General features: G+C 40.6%; 1 protein-coding gene across 1 annotated transcript in view; it reads left to right on the forward strand.

Moving 5' to 3' along the window:
* Window positions 1–14,454, forward strand: part of LOC114642082 (zinc finger protein 883-like) — a 422,053-nt gene that overhangs the window by 25,015 nt on the left and 382,584 nt on the right. The window lies entirely within an intron of this gene.

A 14,454-nucleotide genomic window follows, 5' to 3' on the forward strand; every position in this document is an offset into this window, starting at 1 on the left:
TTGCGGGGAGGTCTTCTGTTCTCTTTCTCCGATTCGATTTCACCTCTGTTATAGCGTGTCTTAATTTGAAAACAGCAGTGTCAGATCGGGGCGAGTGTGAATGCAACAGAGAGAATAAAACTGAATAAAAAAACGCTAACTTTGACAAGCACTATAAATTTACAGCGGTTGTTACAGACACAAATCAAATGTATGTTTTTATTGTATAATATTAACAATAATAGCAGCTCTCTACTCAAAACGGTAAACTTGAGATGCTGCCAGCATCAAACCCAGAAGCTCTTGATTGGGAGTCAGCAGTTCTTAGCATTGCACCACGCAAGCTGTCATAACAACTGCCTACTGTAACCTGCTTTCTTTTTTCTTCGGTTATATTCTTGAATAAAAACGCACTTGTTTTGTTATACTTGTACTTTTTGTGAAAGTATTTATTTGATATTTGGACTTCAGACTTCACACCTTATACACATGTCGTAAAGACGGTCCTTGGGTGTGTGTGGGAACTGTTAATATTTGAATCTGATGATTGTATATAGCAGGGAACTTACCTCTCTTGCAGCAACATGTGGACACTGGCCAAGATCAGAACAAAAAATCAACCGCGGTCACTAACTACAACCGCATGAAGGTATGCAAATGAATATAATCTTGCATTAGTGCAAAAACGTTTTCCGAAATGTACAATACAGGTCATAAAATGAATTTTTCCAAGTATCATATATACCTAATTCTCTCTTTATTTTGTCAGTGACATCATGGATCAGAAGGTGCATACTAATTCAGCGTGAGCAGGAGCACTCAAGAATAAAACTAAACAAAAAACAAATTGACATCCACAGTCATTCTCAGTCACGCACACCACTCACATCCACGTCCACAGTTTTCCCAGTCCCAGTCTCATTCGCACACAAGATCTGACCCAGTTTTCAAATAAAGAGGGGGTATAACAAAATAGGTTTGTTTGTTATACTATGTTTTTATCTGAAAACGGCGTCAGATCTGGGGGGTGTGGGAGCTCGAACATGAGTGAGAGAATAAAACTGAAAAAAAAAACGCTAACTTTAACTATAAATTTACAGACGCAAATCAAATGTATGCTTTTATTGTATGATATTAACAATAAGAGCAGCTCACTACTGAAAATGGTAAGTTTGGGAAGCAGCTGATATCGAAACCGCGACCTCTTGATTGGAAGTCAGAAGTTCTTAGCATTGCACCACGCAAGCTGTCGTATCAGCCGCCTACCGTAACCTGCTTTCTTTTTTCTTCGGTTAAATTCCTGAATGAAAGTGCACTTGTAAATAAATAAACAAAGGTAAATAGGTAAATAACATTCAATCTGGCTTTTATGTAAGTAACATATAACTGTTAATGTTTTGGGCACGTGCACCGTCCTTACATACATTGTCCTTTGTATGTAAGAGCCTGGGGTTCCTGGGATCGTGAACGCGGCGAAGAGAATAAAACTGGAGAAAAAAAACAAAAAAAAAAACAAACCTAACCTTTACAAGTATCATACATTTACACCGGCTGTTACAGACTGAAATCAAATGTATGTTTTTATTCTAAAATAGTAAGAATAAGAGCAACTCAGTTCTCAAAACGGACTTGAACCCGTGAAGTTCTGATTACCGGTCAACAGTAGATACCGTTGCACCACGGGAGCGGTCATAGTAAATACGTGTCAATGTCACACCCTAACGCGGGTTCTTTTTCTCCAGTTATATTCTTGAATAGAAGCGCACTTGTTCTGTTATATTTGTACCTTTTGTGAAAGTGTTTCTTTGATATTTGGAATTCAGGCTTCACACATTACACACTGCATGTTTGCATTTTGTCAATTATTACTAAAACATGAAAAACGTTTCTGTTTTAATGATGTGTTTACTGTACATAGATTGTTGTAGACACGGAACACACATGAAATGCAAGTGTTCCAAATAACGATTTAGTATTTATAAAAGGTGTGATTTTGTTTGACTTCTCACTCTATACAACTCTAAGCAACTGACACGCAGGTAAACAGACTTGAGCTGAGAAAACTGTGCGGGGTGGGGGGATGTGATAGGAGGCTGCTTGCTGTTTGCTGCTTATCTACACTTTTACAGGACAAAGGACACTGACAGAGAGGTGCGAAGTGATTTAAGGTGGGACAGATCTACGACTTTTTTCATAGGCTCTGGTAATTCTAGTGTTAAGTGAGTGAGAAGTTAAGCAGTACAATGAGACTGTCCTGACTAAAGAGTGAAGTTCACTCCTGTTTTGATGGTAAGCACACCAAGAAAATTTGGAAGAATTAAACCTGAGAGAAGCTGAATTGCTGTTCTGAATGTGGCAAACAAATCTGGCACAGAAATACTCTTCTGTTGAACATTAAAATTCACGAAGGAGAGAAGCCATGTGGGTGTTCTGAATGTGGCAAACAGTTCATGGAGAAACAACCTTTTGGATACAACATCTACATTTATTTATATTGTACATTTTTATATAAACAATGTACCTCAAACTGCTTTACAAGATTATATAAGAAGGAAGTTAATATAAACATAAACAAAATTAGGCAATAATATTAAACAGCATGTTACAAAGAAAAAGGTAATGTTGAATGGCCAAGTGGACAAAAAAAAATCCTCCTTTTAGGTGGAAGAGAAAAAAATCTGCAGAGGATCCAAGGCCAAAACACTGCCTGGCTGCCACTGGGAATTCTAGATAACATTGTACCTAAATCAGTCCTCATGGTTTACATGCTTCATATGAAGATTTTGATGATGATGATGGCCCTGTGGACACCTGGGACACCCACCATTCAATCCATAAACATGAGGCAGTGTGGTATGTTGATCAGGAGGTGGTGGAGCTCATCATCACCACAGAAGAAATGGAGAAGACAGCAGAGAATAGTACAGATTAGTATGGAACTGCACATCACAGAGGAAAATGATAATCCAGTGTCCATTTAGACAAATTGGGATACAACTAAAATGTAGCTATGAAAAGCCATTTTAAATAATGTGTTTTTATATCATTATTTTTAATGTTGTGCAGTATTAGCCTGGTGAATTTCTATTGGTAAAGTATTTTAAATTTTAGGTGTGTAAGAGCAAAAGGCCACCTCACCAGTTCTTTTCAGATTGGATCTTCAAATTCTAAGTAGACCTTCATTTGAAGATCTGAGGTTATGACTGGGAGTGTAAGGGGACAGACATTCCAAAATGTAGGACTGGGTGAGATTATTTAAGGCTGTGTAAACCATTACAGTCAGTCGATCTATTTACAAACAGGTTCCATTCCAGCAGTCTGTTTGTAAGTCCATTTTGTTCATAAATCCAGCACGTATTGGCATCTGTTGATAAATGTTTTAGTTTCAGACACCTCTTGATTTGGAGATATAAACAATGTGTTTTGGTAGTTTTTAATGTGCTTTGAGCAAATTACAAGTATTGTACATGAAATAGTTATTTTTGTTATCATAAAGATCTTCCCAACCCTGATGCCACCATTTGGCAGACATGCAAATTATCCTTAAGTGCTAATTTTTTGACTTGAGGACCACTTTGTTCATATAGATGAAAGTTCACATCTCACTAGTTCATAAGTAGGAGACTATCTGTTGTAGTATTTTAAAGTCAATTCTAAATGACACGAGTATCCAATGTAACGACACTAAAACTGATGAGATGTGCTCAGACTTTCTTTTTCTGGTTAAGATTCTTGCTGCTGCATTCTGCACTAACTGTAACTGATTGATGGCTTTCTTAGGTAGTCCTGTAAAGAATACATTATGGTAATCTGTTTGACTGAAAAGAAAAGTGTGAACTAATTTTTTAACCCCTTAACCGCCCTCTGCCGGATATATCCGGCACCGTTGTTTTATTGCTAACGCCATACTGCCGGAATTATCCGGCACATTTGCCTGTGGTTATGTGAATGCCTGGCGCGTAGTATAACTGACAGTTTGGCGTGGGTATTATTACTACATTGTATTTCGACAACTCTGCGCTTGTTTTGGCCGATCACGTGATGTGATTCGAAAGTGAAAGCTGTGAATATGGCGAAACGTAAACTGACTTTCTAGTGAGGCTTTGCAGGCGATTTTGGACAGTTCTGATCATGATTGTAGCAGTTCTGAAGAAGATTTTAGCGACAATGATGAGCAGCAACGTGCGCTGCATGATACTGTGAATGAAGACGCATCGGATGACGGCGATGAGTGGGTGTATCCCCAGCATCTCAGCTGGGCTGCTGCCCGTGGTGAACTACCTTTTCTGCATCCATTTGAGGGAACGTGTGGCTTTATTGTTGATGTAAACAATTACACTGCTGAGCAGTTTTATGAGCTGTTTGTGTCACCTGATTTGATCAGACATTTTGTTCATCAGACAAATCTGTATGCAGCACAGTTTATTGAGAAAAATCCCAATTTACCTCCACATTCCCGTGTTCGTGCTTGGTTTGACACTGATGAAAACGAAATGAAAAAATTCATTGGGATTTTGATGTTGATGGGAATAATCAGAAAACCAGATATTGAGATGTACTGGTCTACAGATCCTATGTATGCAACACCTATTTTTGCAGCTGTCATGACACGTAACCGATTCTCTTTGCTGCTGAAATTCTTTCATTTGAATGACAACAGAAACGAGCCAGATAAGAAAGATCCAAACCGCAACCACTTGTTCAAGCTACGTCCTTTGATTGATCATTTATTTGAAGCATTTCAGTTGCCCTACATGCCAGGACCGTCAGTTGCAGTTGATGAAAGTTTATTGTTGTGGAAGGGCCGCTTACAGTTTCGACAGTATCTACCATTGAAAAGGGCACGGTTTGGTATCAAGATGTTTTGCTTAGCTGAGAATTCAGGTTACATTTATAGATTTCGTGTATACACTGGCAAAGAGGATCCTATGAGTAGTATTTCAGCAGTGTTGCCAGATGAATGTAAGGACTTTGGACTTTCAGAAAAACGCTGTCGTGTCTGTTCAAAGAAGGGTCAGCGTAGAGACGTCAAGACCTTCTGCTCAAAGTGTCCCAGCAATCCAGGACTTTGTGCAGTTCCCTGCTTTGGCCTGTGGCACAGCAAACTCAAATACTGGGAATGAAACTATGATTGACTGAACTACTTTTGACTTTTGAATTACTTTTGACTGTTCCGTTTTGTGGTAGACAATAAATCCAGAAGCCTGAGAAAAGGTACATTTTGTGTTTTATTATGTGTTTGCCCATTTCTAGAACTTGCACAACATTTAGTGGTCAATACTGCTTGAATAAATGTAAAAAAGTAAAAAAAATGTAAAAAAGTAAAAAAAACGAAAATTGTTCAGATTTCGCCTGGCGTGGGGAATATTTAGGGAGTTGGCGGTTAAAGGGTTAATGTCTTATAAAGTTATAAGAGGTCTAACGTTAGCTGTATTCCTGAAGTAGAAAAAGCAGTCCTGGTAATCTGATTAATATGTGATTTAAAATTGAGGTCAGAGTCAGTGATTAATTCTAAATTCTTTACCTCCAACTTCACTTTTAAGCCTAATGCACCAAGTTTATATCTAACGCCCTCACAATGTCCATGTTTGCCAATAACTAAGATTTTCTTTTCTCCTTATTAGTCAGAGAAAGTTACTACTCGTCCATTCAGAAACACAAGTAATACACAGGATCACAAAAGAATTCACACAGGAGAAGCCGTTTTGCTGTCCTAAATGTGGAAAGCAATTCTGTCACAATAGCACACAGTCAGTCATTTTCCAATCTGCTGTATCCTATCATAGGGTCAGGGGGGTCTGCTGGAGCCAATCCCAGCCAGCATAGGGCACAAGGCAGGAACAAACCCCGGGTAGGGTGCCAGCCCACCACAGACAATAGCACTCTTCACAATTTATTTTTGTATAGGCCAAAATCACACAAGAAGTGCTGCAATGGGCTTTAATAGGCCCTGCCTTTTGACAGCCCCCCAGCCTTGACTCTCTAAGAAGACAAGGAAAAATCATTTTGTAGGGATAAAAATGGAAGAAACCTTAGGAAAGGCAGTTCAAAGAGAGACCCCTTTCCTGGTAGGTTGGGCGTGCAGTGGGTGTCAAAGAGAATGGGGTCAATACAATACAATACACAGAACAGAGCACAAGTAATCCTCAATACAATATAATAGTGTGATAGACATATTACAAATACAGAGCAGAATTCACAGTAGATGATATCACATACTGTAATACGATTTGGATTTGTTCAGAGTCCTGGAGCCCTCGGCCATCAAGCTGCCTCCCCCTATTGGCCATTCCACAGCTGAGACAGCGCTGGGCCAGCCAATCCAATGAAAGGACCCCTCTTCCTGACGATTCCTGTGATCCTCCATCAGAGATGACTTTAACTTAGGCAGGCAGAACAACATGGCAGGTGGGCCGTGGCATCAAGTGCCACATTTGAGAAGTGAGAAGAGAAACAGAATAGGTGAGGCTTAGTAACAAATTCTAACTATCATATTATGTTTTATTGCTAATTTCCAACAACAGAGATGCAGTCTGCACAGTTAATCAGCAGCTCTAGTCAGGGTGTGCTAAACTGAAGTCGTGAGTCTTCAGCTGGGATTTAAAAGCTGAGACCAAAGGGGCATCTCTTATAGTAGCAAGCAGACCAGTCCACAGTTTAGGGGCCCTGTAACTAAAAGCTCGACCTCCCATTGTTATCTTATTAATCCTTGGAATCATAAGCAGACTGGCATCTTGAGATCTTAATGTGTGTTCTGGTTTGTAAGTCATGATAAGTTCAGACAAGTAAGCCGAACCTCGGCCATTTAAGGCTTTATATGTTTAAAGGAGGATTTTGAAATCTACCATTAACTTAACTGGGAGGCAGCTTAAAGATTTAAGAACTGGAGTTATGTGTTCATATTTTCTTGTTCTTGTAATAATTCTTGCAGCAGCATTTTGGATTAACTGAAAGCTGAATAAAGAACAGTTTGAACATCCAGTGATCACCGCATTGCAGTAGTCAATCCTACTAGAGATAAATGCATGAATTAATTTCTCAGAATCCTCCTTATTTAGAAAATGCCATAATTTCCAAACATTTTTAAGATGGAAGAAACATGTTTTGGACAAGTTTGAGATGTGCGCTTTAAATGACATACTGGAGTCAACAATAACACCAAGATTGTGGGCTGATTCAGTAAAATTAATGGTGATTCCAACTGAGTTAAATGATGACAAGATACTGTTGTGATCAACGTCATTCCCTCCAATAATTAACATCTGTGTTTAATTCACTAATCCACTCATTTAATTCATTAACACAACTAATTAAAGACAACATCAGAGAACCTTCATTTGGTTTTGATGAAAGGTACAACTGGGTGTCATCAGCATACGAGTGAAAATTAACATGATGTTTCCTAATGAGAGATCCCAGTGGAAACATGAAAAGTGAAAACAGTAAAAGTCAGAGTACTGAGCCCTGGGGACACCATATCTCACTTCTGTGTGTAATGATGGAGTCCAAGCGAGCACACTGCCTGCGAGTCCAATGTCATTTTCTAGCCTGGGCAGTGAAATAGAATGGTCAGTGGTGTCAAACGCTGTGCTTAAGTCTAACTACAGAATTAGTGGAGTTTCCTTCATCAGAGGATATCAGAATGTCATTTACAACGTGCATTAGTGCCATTTCTGTACCCGCGTTAAAACTCACAAAGGGGAGAAGCCAAATGACTGCTGTAAATGTGGCAAAGAGTTTTTACAAAGAATTAACCTTTTGACTCACAATAGAATTCAAACAGGGAGAAGCAGTTTGTCTGTAATAAATGTGGCAAACACTTACCTGAATCACATTTATTGGCCAAATATGCACACATACAAGGAATTTAATTCCAGTTTTGATGACACTGCAAGTGTAAGTTACATGTTTGACATACACACAGCACTTAAATCACACACCTGAGATAAGAAAACAAAAAAGCAAGACAGAGGATATATTCATGTTTGTTTATTTATTTATTTATTTACACACACACTCTGTCTTACTTTTTTTTTTTTTTGTTTTGAGGGGATGGTTTATTATAATACATATTCAAGTCAAGTTGGGGAGCATGCACTGGTACAGAGTGTTACCGCATCCACTACACGACGAAACAACTTGGGATCCCAGTTGGCAAACACGCAGTCCAGTCCCACCCTCTGGAAATGACCCTCTATCTGCCGCAGCCAGGATTTACGTGGTTTACCCCTTGGCCTGGTCCAGCCACTCGGGTCTCCAGCAATGAGGATCTTACGAGCTGGATCACCCTGGGGAAACGCGCCACATGGCCGTAGTGCTGTAACTGACGCTTCCTCACAATGCAGGTCATGCGCTTCATTTGGGACGCCACAACCAACACAAAGTCAAACCAATGGTACCCAAGGATTTTCTGGAGAGACACAGTACCAAAGGAGTCCAGTCTTCGTCTCAGGTCACTGGATAGCGTCCATGTCTCGCAACCATATAGCAAGACAGGAACCACCAGGACTCTAAAGACTTGGACCTTCGTCCTTTTGTATAGATACCTTGAGCGCCACACACCCCTTTCCAGCGACTTCATGACCCCCCATACTCTCCCAATCTGTCTACTGACTTCATAGGACGAGTCACCAGAGACATGAATGTCACTGCTGAGGAAATTAAACCTCTCGACGTGGTCAACAATCTCTCCGCAGACAGACACACCTCTGATGGCCGTGCCCAAGAGGTCATTAAAGCCCTGGATCAATACATATTACTTATGTAACAGTTACATTTAGAGAGTGAAACTTGACAGATGATTGTTTGTAGTTCATATCTCATTGAGCCTCCATTTGACTCCATCAGGTCCTAGTGGTGTGCTGAACACATCAGCCTGTCTTTAGGGTCTCTGAGACTGGAGGAGGTCAGGAGTCCAACTATACAGCAGGCACTGATGGGCATCAGCATCACGACTGGTGACAAGTTAGAGATGGCAGATAGTTCAGCTGGACATCATCCTATATGACTACACAAGCAGACGACATATTAAGAGCCCACCGAGTGTGTCTACTCCAGTAGAACTGACCAGACGGCCTGACATAACAACCTGTACAGCTGTAGACGACTCCACTTTACTGGTCATGTTAGCACACACTGCACTGAGGCTGGCAAGTCTGAGCCATTAAATCATTGAGTCAGCTGGGAATTTATTTTGGCAACGATATTACTGGTAAGACATTTTATTTTCTTGTTTGTCGTAGGTTTATACTGAAAAACTGGTTTATATCAATGTACTTTTCTATAGGATATATATATATATATATATATATAGTATCTCACCAAAGTGAGTACACCCCTCACATTTTTGTAAATATTTTATTCTATCTTTTCATGGGACAACACTGAAGATATGACACGTTGATAAATGTAAAGTCGTCCGTGTACAGCTTGTATAACAGCATAAATTTGCTATCCCCTCAAAATAACTCAACACACAGCCATTAATGTCTAAACCGCTGACAACAAAAGTGAGTACACCACTAAGTGAGAAATGTCCACAGATGAGAGCAGGTTCACCCTGAGCACATGTGGCAGACGTGAAAGGGTCTGGAGAAGCCATGGAGAAAGTTATGCTGCCTGTAACATCATTCAGCATGGCCGGTTTGGTGGTGGGTCAGTGATGGTCTTGGGAGGCACATCCATGGAGGGACATACAGACCTCTACAGGCTAGACAACGACACCTTGACTGACATTAGATATTGGGATGAAATCCTTGGACCCATTGTCAGACCCTATGCTGGTTCCTCCTGGTGCACGACAATGCCTGGCCTCATGTGGCGAGATGATGAAGGAATTCTTACCATTGACTAACCCCCCGACCCCATGTTCACTCACCTGAACTCAATCCAATAGAACACCTCTGGGTGGGACATTATGTTTCAGTCCATCTGACACCACCAGGTTGCAACTCAGACTGTCCAGGAGCTCAGTGATGCCCTGGTCCAGATCTGGGAGGAGATCCCGCAGAACACCATCCATTGTCTCATTAGAGCATGGCCCCCAAACACCCCCACCCCCACCCCCCAACTTTATCAGACATGCATACAAGCACGTGGGGCTGTATAAACTATTGAGTACAATTGGAGTTGCTGCAATGAAATTCTGGCAAAATGGACTCACCTGCCTGCTGCATCATTTGTTCCCATTGATTTTTTGGGTGTCTTTGAGTTCAGCCCCCCCTCTGTCGGTTGATCATTTTCATTTCCATTCTTTCATTCCCCACACATCACCATATCAGTCCATAGCAGCAGAGAGAGCCAGCAGGATATATATATATATATATATATATATATATGACATAAACACTGACACCCCCTTAATGTCAAGACCTTAGAATAACGAGGTTCTAGCTGTGAGTTATACTTTTAGAATACTGAGCTTCATAGGTTTTCACTCTCCATTTATCAGGAGTATTTGATCCTTTTCCATTAATTTTGCTCCTATATATACAAGCTGCATTTTCAGTTAAAGACAATGCAAGTTCTGCGGTGGGCTGGTGTCCTGCCCGGGGTTTGTCTCCTGCCTTGTGCCCTGTGTTAGCTGGGATTGGCTCCAGCAGACCCCCGTGACCCTGTAGTTAGGATATAGCGGGTTGGATAATAGATGGAAGGATGGATGGACAATGCAAGTTGTATTGAAAATGTGAGAAGTAAGAGCCTTATTGTTGTAGACTGTGTTTGTAAGTGAACAGTAAAGTCTCCATCAGGACGCTCAGATTCCAAGCTGTGTTGTCCTGTGGGATTACCGGCGAGTCCAGTAAAGTCCAGCAAAGTGCCATTTGTAGTCCATGATGATAAAAGTGGAGGCTCTGCTCAAATCTATCAGTTCTTGTTGTGTTAATACACGAGACGACTGGGCCAGCACAAATGAAACTAAACACTCAGTATTGTCACTGCCAAAAACAAAAGTTTATTAATAATAATTCAGTATAAATTGTACAATCATGTCAAGAAATATTTACAATTAACAGTAACAATGGGTCAGTTGAACTGAAAGAAAAATTAATCTTCTTTGTGCATTCTAACAAACAGACTGATTAGGGAATACACTGAAGCACGGCCACTTCTATATATTATATATATAAATATGTAATGAGGATAGACATGTTTGCTGGTAATGTTCAAAAAAGGAATAAAACTGTACAATGCAGTTATAAAAATTAAAGAAAAAAATGCAGATGGCATGAATTGGCTAAAAACAGATAAGCAGACCATTTCAAATACACAGAACTTAATCAACAAAGTGTCCTTTATTATTGACATCAATAGTTAAATCAAATCTACACAACTCTATTATGTACGGTCACATTCCACTGTCTTGTCCTGCCTCTGATTGGCTCCACCAATATTTCCCAGCCTAATGAGTGTAGCACTCTGTTTTGTCCATCATGCCCACTTGACAGACCCTCTCCCCACCTTACACCCGTCCAGTACCTGCCACCATTATTTCCAGTCCTCAGCTCACATTCACCACATAGAAATGTCTGACCTTGACTTATGAATTATTGGTAGTTTCCAGCCTTCTAAGAAAAAATAAAAAATATACAGTCACAGGCCTTGTTGTGATTTAACCCTTACTATACTAACGTGGACTAGGATACAATGCTTATTTACATATATGCTCATGATTCTCTTTGAATATATGCAAATCATCAACTTTAAGAATATACTTTTCTAGATTTTCCCTCCTTTTGAGGGCCAATAATTTTTATAACCAGAAGGTGAAAAGAGGGAACCAGCTCTCAGTCTTCTTTGGGCCTTAAACCTGAGACCACTGTCAGTCTTCACAACCTCTGGTTCACCGTTAACCCCTCGTGGTGACACTGAGGCCAAACATCTCCCCCTTTCATAGACTAGAGAGGAGTAAAAGACCTCTTACTGGCCAAATCAAAGGAGGTGCACAAGATGTGTCAGTAGTACAAGTATACAGTAGGACAAATATAAGTAGAAGTCGCACAATGTAACAATATCACAATGGATTACAGGTAATCTAAAAATCAATATAAGACAGTTTAGAGCAGCAGCAGCAGCAGATGATTACAGAATCCAGTGTCCTTCCCAGTCTTGTGCAGATGTCCTCCAGTGTGTAATTGTGTGAAATATTGCTATGACCCAGGAACTTTGCACACCATAGAGGGTCCTCATCCTGGGGAGCGGTTACCAGCACTTCACCCAGGAAGCCTTTAGTTTGCCATCTCCTTACCCAAAATGTCATCGAGGAGAAAATCAACATTTGAAGCTACAGATGCTTGTGGTTTAATAATTTGGATATTCATCTGTTTGACAGCAGATCTGGAAATAAGTGATCTGAAAACTGGCAACGGGCAGCAAAACACAAATACAAGACATCCAAGTATAATCAAGAGAATAATGTCTGCTTTTGTTAATAATGCCATCGTGTGCCCAGGTTGAAATGGCTTTAATACTAAAATTTGAAATCCCTTCCTTTATTTTCTTTAATTTCTTTCCTAAGAGCTTTACGCTTGGCCATAACTTGTGTAAAAGATCCACCAGGTGCTGTGTTATTAGGAATAAAAGTGCAACACTCCTCTCCTGACATATGGCGCACTCCTCCTTCTTCTGCCCACAGCCAGTCTAACACCTGCCTATTCTGCCATGTCATGTGACTGGTACCATCCAATTGCTCTCCTAATGCTGATAAGGCGGAGTCAGTACAGCTGATAAATCTCTGCTGATTATAATACTGATAATTAATCCACACTGTGTGTCTATTAGACGTAATCCACCCAAATACAGACTCAAGTCCTGATTGAATTTCATCCCTTGCTTTAAACTCATTTAGAACGTCTCTAGGTTGTCTTATTGTATCTAAGTGAACATTCGGCTCAGGCTCATATGCTCTCGTAACTCGCCTCTCTTGGGGATACCCAACTGTAACCTCCTGGATGGCCATCACCATTGTGTACCTCCCTAGCCAGTCATGTTGGAGAACATCTAGTAATCCATATTATGAACCACATAACCACCATCTGTCTGCCTAAGGTCTGTCCTGCACATTTACTACTCTCATGACTAAGGAGGCACACGTCAAGTTCCACGTTTTGGTGCAGTTTCCTCCAAATCTCCACACCAGTACCAGACCTTTCCTAGTAAAGCACTTGAACTCCGACTGAGCTATCTTGGTGTGAGAGGGTGGTCTTTACTTTGTGGTTTGCCAAATACCAGAACGTTGTCTACATAGCCCATTTATAGCAGTCATGTTTCTGGGCACACTCTCAGTGCCATTCTCATTTTCCTGTTCAGTTACACGACTTCTCTTGATTCTAGTCCCATAATCATTATCACTTTCCAGTCCAGCTGCCATTTCAGTCTTATTGTCCATTGGCCAGTTGCTGCTCTCAAATGTCCCATTGAAAATCTGAGAAGCTAATGGTGGGAAGTCCTCTCGATGCTCCTTCTCCTGGACTTGCTGGGTCACCATCATTCCTGGCAGTATCATCAGGGTCATGAGTGCTGCTGCCAGGTACAGCGCCATCACACGAGCTCCTCTTGTCTCATCATCATCAGGTATAGGTTGTCATTGGAGTGACCCCTCAGATGACATATTGAGAATTTCGATTAAGGGTCAATATGCTTTATTTTTCATTTTAGTGCTCTTAGCTATGAAGAGCCGAGGCCTGGAGCAGCTTTACAAGGACACCATTAGTTTTGTTAGAGAGGCCTCTTGCCTGCTTGTCCTCTCACTTGCCTTGTTTTGAGTTTCTGAGAGTCGAGCTGTGAGCTGAGGTCATCATGATCTCCGAGGAATAAGCAGGCAGATTTTGTTTTGAGAATGCAGGAGCTGAGCTTCTTACTGATAGAAGACGAAACAAACTGCGTGCAGGACCTTTGTCTGTGTGAGTACAGGGCAGGCTCTCAAGATATCACATAAAATAGATACGCACTTATCTGACATGTAGATTTATTAGAGCTCATCAACAGATTAGACAATAAAATTAAAATCCAATGTATTATGATGTCAGTTAGTTTGAGCACATAGGGGATTAAGAGTTGATTGTTGAAAGTTAGGGACATTTTCATGAACATGTGCTGTGACGTAAGCAGTAGCTTGGCCTCAGTCAGACCACCGGGCAGCGGCGTGCCATGACTTAAGAGCGCTGCTGTCTGTGTTCATGGGCTTTTATATTAACACACACGTATATGTTTTATAGTAGCATTTAAGTTTATATGGCAATGTTTCTTTATAAAGCTTAGTGATAATAATAATAAGATATAGTAGCACATATGAGTGAGCTTAAAGAATCAATTGTTAAAGGTTTGTGTTTTTCCTTCTTTCAAGTATGAAGCTCCGTGTCAAGGTCTCTGCAGCTTGGTCTTCATCAGTGAAGCTGTGCGCTGCCATTCACTGGCACAGTCACCTATTATGTCAGCCTTACAGGACACCAGTGCAACAAGCAATCATTAGTTGAATTA

The sequence above is a fragment of the Erpetoichthys calabaricus genome (genome assembly GCF_900747795.2).
Source record: "Erpetoichthys calabaricus chromosome 1 unlocalized genomic scaffold, fErpCal1.3 SUPER_1_unloc_27, whole genome shotgun sequence".
In the NCBI taxonomy this organism is placed as follows: Eukaryota; Metazoa; Chordata; class Cladistia; order Polypteriformes; family Polypteridae; genus Erpetoichthys; species Erpetoichthys calabaricus.